Raw genomic sequence first — 6,405 nt, forward strand, 5'->3', positions numbered from 1 at the left:
GGTTTGTTGCTGCGTACATTGATGGTTAAGACTTAAGTTGTCATTAAGTTGAGCAATGGAAACATGGTATGATTCTAGCCGTAGTTACGAAATAGTGACACCTTTTAGACCAAGACCGTTTGCATAATTTGAAAGTTTTTTTATATAACTATAATCTTCAAAACCTAACGTACTTGTTCGGTATCGCTGTTAGCAGTCCATGCATCAGGACCGAGCTTTGTTCCATTTTATTACGCGAATGAAAGAAGATGTATAGGATATGCAATGTGGCTTTGATCATTTCTGTTTTCATTACTTTTTTTTTTAATTCTACAGGAAACAGATTACAAAGAAGCCGAGCTCGCCTCACAAGGATCTTCTTGGAGATTTCCCTCATCTTTGCTGGGATATACTTTGGTAGGTTTTCATTTAGCTTTTTAAGCTTGCTATCGAAAATAAACGGCTTTGCATGGTCGATGGCAAGCATATGCCTGATTGTGGCGTAACCGGAAATAAAACAAAAAAGCCTAATGGAGTGTCTTAACTGTTTTTACTGCGTTTTCTGTGCCCTATGACCTGTGCCCTGTGCCCTGTGCCCTGTAACCTGTGCCCTGTGCCCTGTGCCCTGTGACCTGTGCCCTGTGCCCTGTGCCCTGTGACCTGTGCCCTGACCTGTGACCTGTGACCTGCGTTTTGTACCTGCCGCAGACCGCGTCAACTTTCGACGTCTTCAAAGGTCGAATACCAATCTTTGATCAGTTTTAGGCGAATTTTATCACGATTGCATCTTCTTCGACGGCTTAGCCGTTTGTTAAACAATGCTTTACACTGCAAGAAAGTATATATCTGACCGGTGCTACAACGGCACAATAATGTCGACGCTGCTCGTCACGCAATACTGTCATGTGCATTTTCACGGGGGAGGAGTGGTGGTGCTTGAAAGTACATGTAGTACACCTGGAAACCCTTTATACACGACTAAAGAGTTTTTTTAAAGCCGATTTATCAACGAATACTACGCATTTGCACGATGGCGTTACTTTACTACTGCGACCAGAATCCTTTTCGTATTTTACTTTCATATATTTTTTTTAAATTTAGTAATCCCAGCAAGATCAAAAGTCCTGATTTGTGCAAGAAAGCGAAACCCTGAGGATTCTGGTCGTAGCAGTAAAATGGTGTCATCGTGCCAATGGCCTTTTTCTTCTTTCTTGCTTGCTTCATATTTGCTAAAGTCTAGTTTCTACTGTAACCACTCTGGCACTCTACAATCTAGCGCTGTTGTTAGTTACGACATCATAATAAACATCGACAAAAAACTAAACCTGTTCGCACTGCGACAAAAAAAAGAGTTTGGCCTTTGCAAAAAATTGGAAAATTTTGTAATTACCAATACTTGAAAGATGCCTAGAGCTTTTTGTCAGGCGACAAAATCCTTTGTTCCTTTTATTTTGACAGGTATCCTTCGTTGGGTCATCTTATTTCGCGAACGTTATAAATTAACGTTATTGGTAACACTAATAACTCGCGTGTCTCATTTGCGAACAGGGTTTCAAAAATGAAAAAGAAGCAAGAATCATTGTTGCAGGCAGTAATCAAAAGGGATATGCTGCTAGTTGCGACCTGTTGTACACGAATTTTTGTGAGCGTAATCAGTTCTTGTTTTGTATAAAAAGGTTATGAAAGTTTTCTGTACAGATTCTTCGAGACATGTGCCTTTTATTCGTTAAAACAGTGGCTGTTATAAACAAGAGTACCGAAGTCCCATTAAACACTTTACACAAATGTATAGTGATTGTGGCCCGGCAGGGTGGGGGGGGGGGGGGGGGGGTAATCCCTTATATCTGCTATATAGGTGTGTGCGGCGCCAAAGAGTATGATTTTTTTTTTTTGGTCTAAAAAAGGGTATCAATTTCGACCAGTTTGGTCTGGGTATGTTTTTTTAGAAGAAGCTACTTCTTCATAATTAGGCGATAAGACCATTTCCCTTTGGGTTTTAGGCCAACCGGGTAAGTTCCGTAACAGTACAGTTTTGTATCCTACTTAATCAAAGCGTATCAACATTGCCTTTAACATTGGTCTGACCTAGGGAACTGATTATAAGGCAGGTCTGAAATAGGGTATTGATTTAAGGATCAGGTCTGAAATAGGGTAGGAAAAATCTCAGATTTTGGTCTGAAATAGGGTAAAGGTTTCAGGAGGCGTGCCGCACAACCCCGCCCAGTTTTTCTAGAAGTACCCCCCCCCCCCCACCCACCGGGGATTGCGTGAATAGCGCGCGCACTGCAAAAGATGGTGACGTCACAGCTCATGCAAACCCGACTTTTGGATGGGCTGATTTAGCAACAGAACGCGAACGTCAGTTGACGACGGGAAAGCGCGCGGAAAGGACTAAACGCGACTTTCGTTGCCAATGTGCCGCTCTGTTGTTTGATTTGCGCGCGCCGTCGTCAACTGACGCTCCCTTTCTGTTGCTAAATCAGCCTAGAGTTGTGTTTGCAAGAGAGTTTGTAGTAATGACGTCACGATCTTTCACGGTGCGCGCGCTATTTACGTGCTATCACTTTGCTCTTTATCTTCGAGATTATCCTCGTCATCAATAAGCAGACCGTCCCATTCCTCTTGTATTCCTACTATTTAAAAAAGTTATGAGGAGTAGAGGGAGGGCGCTTATTCGATAGGGGCGCTTGTTTGATATTTGGGTCAATTTTTGCTGGGTATGTGCCGCTGGCCTCTCAGAGCCCCTACCCCATCGTGGCCAATTATAGACCCCATCTTAGTCACTTTTGAGCAAATATGTAATTTTCGCCATCCCAACTTTCACTTTCACTTTCTATTTCCATGAATTGACCCATTTTTTTAGATTCAATGAGACCACTTTACTTTCCGTCTGCAGTAAAAACATTCTGGTACGTTTGCTAACCGTAAATATGACGAACAGTCTTACCCCCAAAAATCCGAAAATGTGTGACCCCATTCTAGTAACTCTATTGAAAATGCGACCCCATTATGGTCAATCCAGTCGTAAAAATGCAACCCCATCCTGCGGCACATCCCCATTAGCCTCTTAAAAGGCAGTACCTCCCCCCTTCCCCCCGGGGGAAACGCAAAGCTGCGACGCGCCGATCTCTAAACAGGAGAGTCACATACCGGATAGGTGTTCATACTTTACCGGATAGCTTTTTGTGTCTGCACGAAAAGTTATCCAGTATAGTGATCAGCCTTAATTATTGCTGTTGTTCTCGTTGTGGCTGTTTGCTACTTCACCCTTCTCCACCCCGCTAAATTGGATTGCGTGACTTACAAACGGCTGCCTGCAATTCAAGATGTGAGCACCGGCATTTCTGTGTCATTCTGTTGTAGCAGTCACATGTAGTATCTGCGCGGTAATATTTTCAGATACTACATTCTAAGCAATGTTTAACAAATGATTGAGCCGTCGGAAAGATGAAGTCGTAATGAAAAGCCCCGAAAGTTGATCAAATAATTGTATTTGTTTTGTGAATACGTTGACAGTTGCGCGGTGTACAATTACACGTTACAAGACAAAGATCAAACGACTCAATAATCGGGCTAAAATGGCCTTTTGACTCGTCTTTTACAGCAGATTTTAAGGTAAGAACATATCAAAAGGGTTTCCTATCCGTTTATTATAATCTACTGCGAGTTTAGACAAGTGACGGGACTAAATTTTGTCCGACTCGCAACTTCAAAGTTCGGCCACGGAAGGTCAAATATCTGCATTTTTAACAGATTTTGTAAAGCTCTCGCGTCGCTATTAATCATTTGCCCAAAGACATTTTTACAGGAACCTGTAGACCATCCTTCTAACATTCAACCACCAGCAGCTCAATCAATTTGAAGGTTTCGCACATGGTGAAAATTACGTTTTTTCACGCATTACTTTTACTGAAGTAAATTGTATGCCTTCGAAATTAAATTATATTGTATACAAAGAACAGAGCACTATCTCCCCAAATCATTTTAACAGATATTTAGAAGTTGTAAAAGAAGGCTGTGATGTTTTAAAGACGGTAGAGTAATCGGTTTTTGCACGCAAGGCTTTCAAACCCATGTAATAATTGAGCGCCTCAAATGACGATTTTAACGGTTTTGCTTATTTGCATTTATCTCTGAAATAAAAGGATATTTCACCGAAAGAACTATGCAGTGATTTTAGTAATACATTAGCCTATGTAACATTAAAATATGAAAGAAATCGAATTTTCCACCCTTGCCGCGAAATTTTGAATTTGTCTGATTTTTACAGACAGGCGCTCTTAATATATAGATTTAGCCAGAGCTAAAAGCGAAGATCCTGTTAATTCGAATTTATGATTTAAATCAAACAATAAACTTGCAATTGTATTTTACAAATCAGTTAACTTTAGAGCACATTCATGTGACTTTTGAGGGAAAGACTAAGTGATTTTAGAGAAAAATAATTTGCCAACAGTCCAAGCTAAGAGTGAACTTAATCTTACATCGAGTTGATAGCCTTATATGTACACCCAAAAAATAGCAATCATCTTCGATAACATTTAGGAGCCATAATGGCTCTTGATCACTTAAGAGATTGGCCTGGAAAACAAATTCTCGGAAAACAAATCAGGCCCAATGTTTTGCGTTCGACAAGTTTACAAGTTATTTTACAAAATCTTGCTAACAAGTCTGGAGACGCGCAAACCAACCGTTTATACTTTTTATACATCACATCTGAGGTGAAACAGTACCATGAGGCGCTGTTTTTATCATACAGACCTCGGACAGATCACAATTTTTCCAATACAAATTGTGCTCATTCAACATTCAGGTCGATCGAAGCACGCGTGGGCTTTTACCGAAAACGTTAAAAAAATTTCTAAAATCACCTATACGGCTTGCCGGTTCTCACTTTTGACAAGCGCCAAAGTCGACTGTTTAAATCAAGATTAATAGAGTTATACGCTTTAACATGATAAAAAATTTATTATGTTTATTTCTTTTTTTAACGGTTTTATAACTATGTGTAATCTTCAACAGCGTTTGATACAGGCGGCATTTTGACTACTCCCGCAAGCGATGTTCGTGAGCGACTGAAAACAAACGGCACAGCGATTAAAATTGCAAAAGAGACTACTAACAATCAATAAAGGGATATCATTATTCATTCAAAATATTTCCCCGATTCTGATTGGCTAAAAGCACGTTTAATTCACCATAACCAGTTACTGATGACCAAATTTGGAGGAATTTTGACTTTAACTAGGAAATGACGTCAAAAATGCAGCGTTTTCCCAGGTTAAGGCACCGTTAACCGAGAAGACCTGGGGACGAGGTTGAGTTGTTTTGGTTGTGAACTTGAAAAAATGGCGGAAATTTCACTTGTTTCAAGAGTAAGAACCTGGCGAAAAAATAGCTTAAAACATAACAAGAACAGCAAGAAGACAACTCGAAGGGCGACATCTGCTATTTGGAGAATATTTGCGGAGCTGGACAAACCTAAACGTACACCATCGAAGATGAACTGAACATCGATGGATCGATGGAGGTAAGCATGTTTTAGCTATGTTTTTAAACTAGGAATTATTTTGAATGAATAATAAAACAGTTATAGAATTTGGTTTTCGTATCATATGAAGAATTATGGAGATTTCGGAGGGTGTTATCCGCCTTGGCCTACGGCCTCGACGGATAACACCCTCCTCGATCGCCATAATTCTTCATAAGATACTCAGCCTCATTCATTAACTGTTAAATAATTCGGTGAAACTTATACAGTATGTGGTCCTTGGTCCGCTCAAGTCCCCGATGCCCTTGGTCCGCGTCTTTTCCGAAAATGATAAAATATTTCGTCAAGAAAAAAAATACGTTGAATAATGAAAGATATCGTGATTTACTGATTAGCATTCTTTCATATGACGAAGTTTCAGCCTTCTTGCTGCGGGTGAAGACGCGAAATTAAAGTTTGTGGACAGGTAGGTTAATTTGTCTTTCTTGAAGTTTGGATTTTTGCGGCACCGTAAGTTACGTGGTCATGTTCACTTAGCCTGCGAATAACTAAAACGCAACGGGAAGACTTGCCTTTTTGCAGAACAGGTTTTCAGATCAACTAATATGCTGCTGGAAGCATATTGCTGTAGACGCTGAATTTTTTGTTTTAGCGACTCTTGAAAAATATCACCAAATTTCGCTTGGCGGTCCTTGGTCCGCGTCCTATGACCTTGGTTGAGTAAAACTTTCTAAAGTAAAAAGCGACGGCCTTTGTTTTCAGAGAATGTTTTGAAAGTCGTCCCTATACATGTCTACAAGTTCTCTTTTTTAATACCTCGAGTAAATACAGAGTTTTTGCTAATTATTTTCGACCGCGCTGAAAACCGCTCGTCGACGCGTGTGGGAGACTCGAGGAGACTGTTGTCTGAAGTCTTTGAAAGAAAAGCAGATTAC

This window comes from Porites lutea, chromosome 9 (assembly GCF_958299795.1).
Source record: "Porites lutea chromosome 9, jaPorLute2.1, whole genome shotgun sequence".
Lineage (NCBI taxonomy): Eukaryota > Metazoa > Cnidaria > Anthozoa > Scleractinia > Poritidae > Porites > Porites lutea.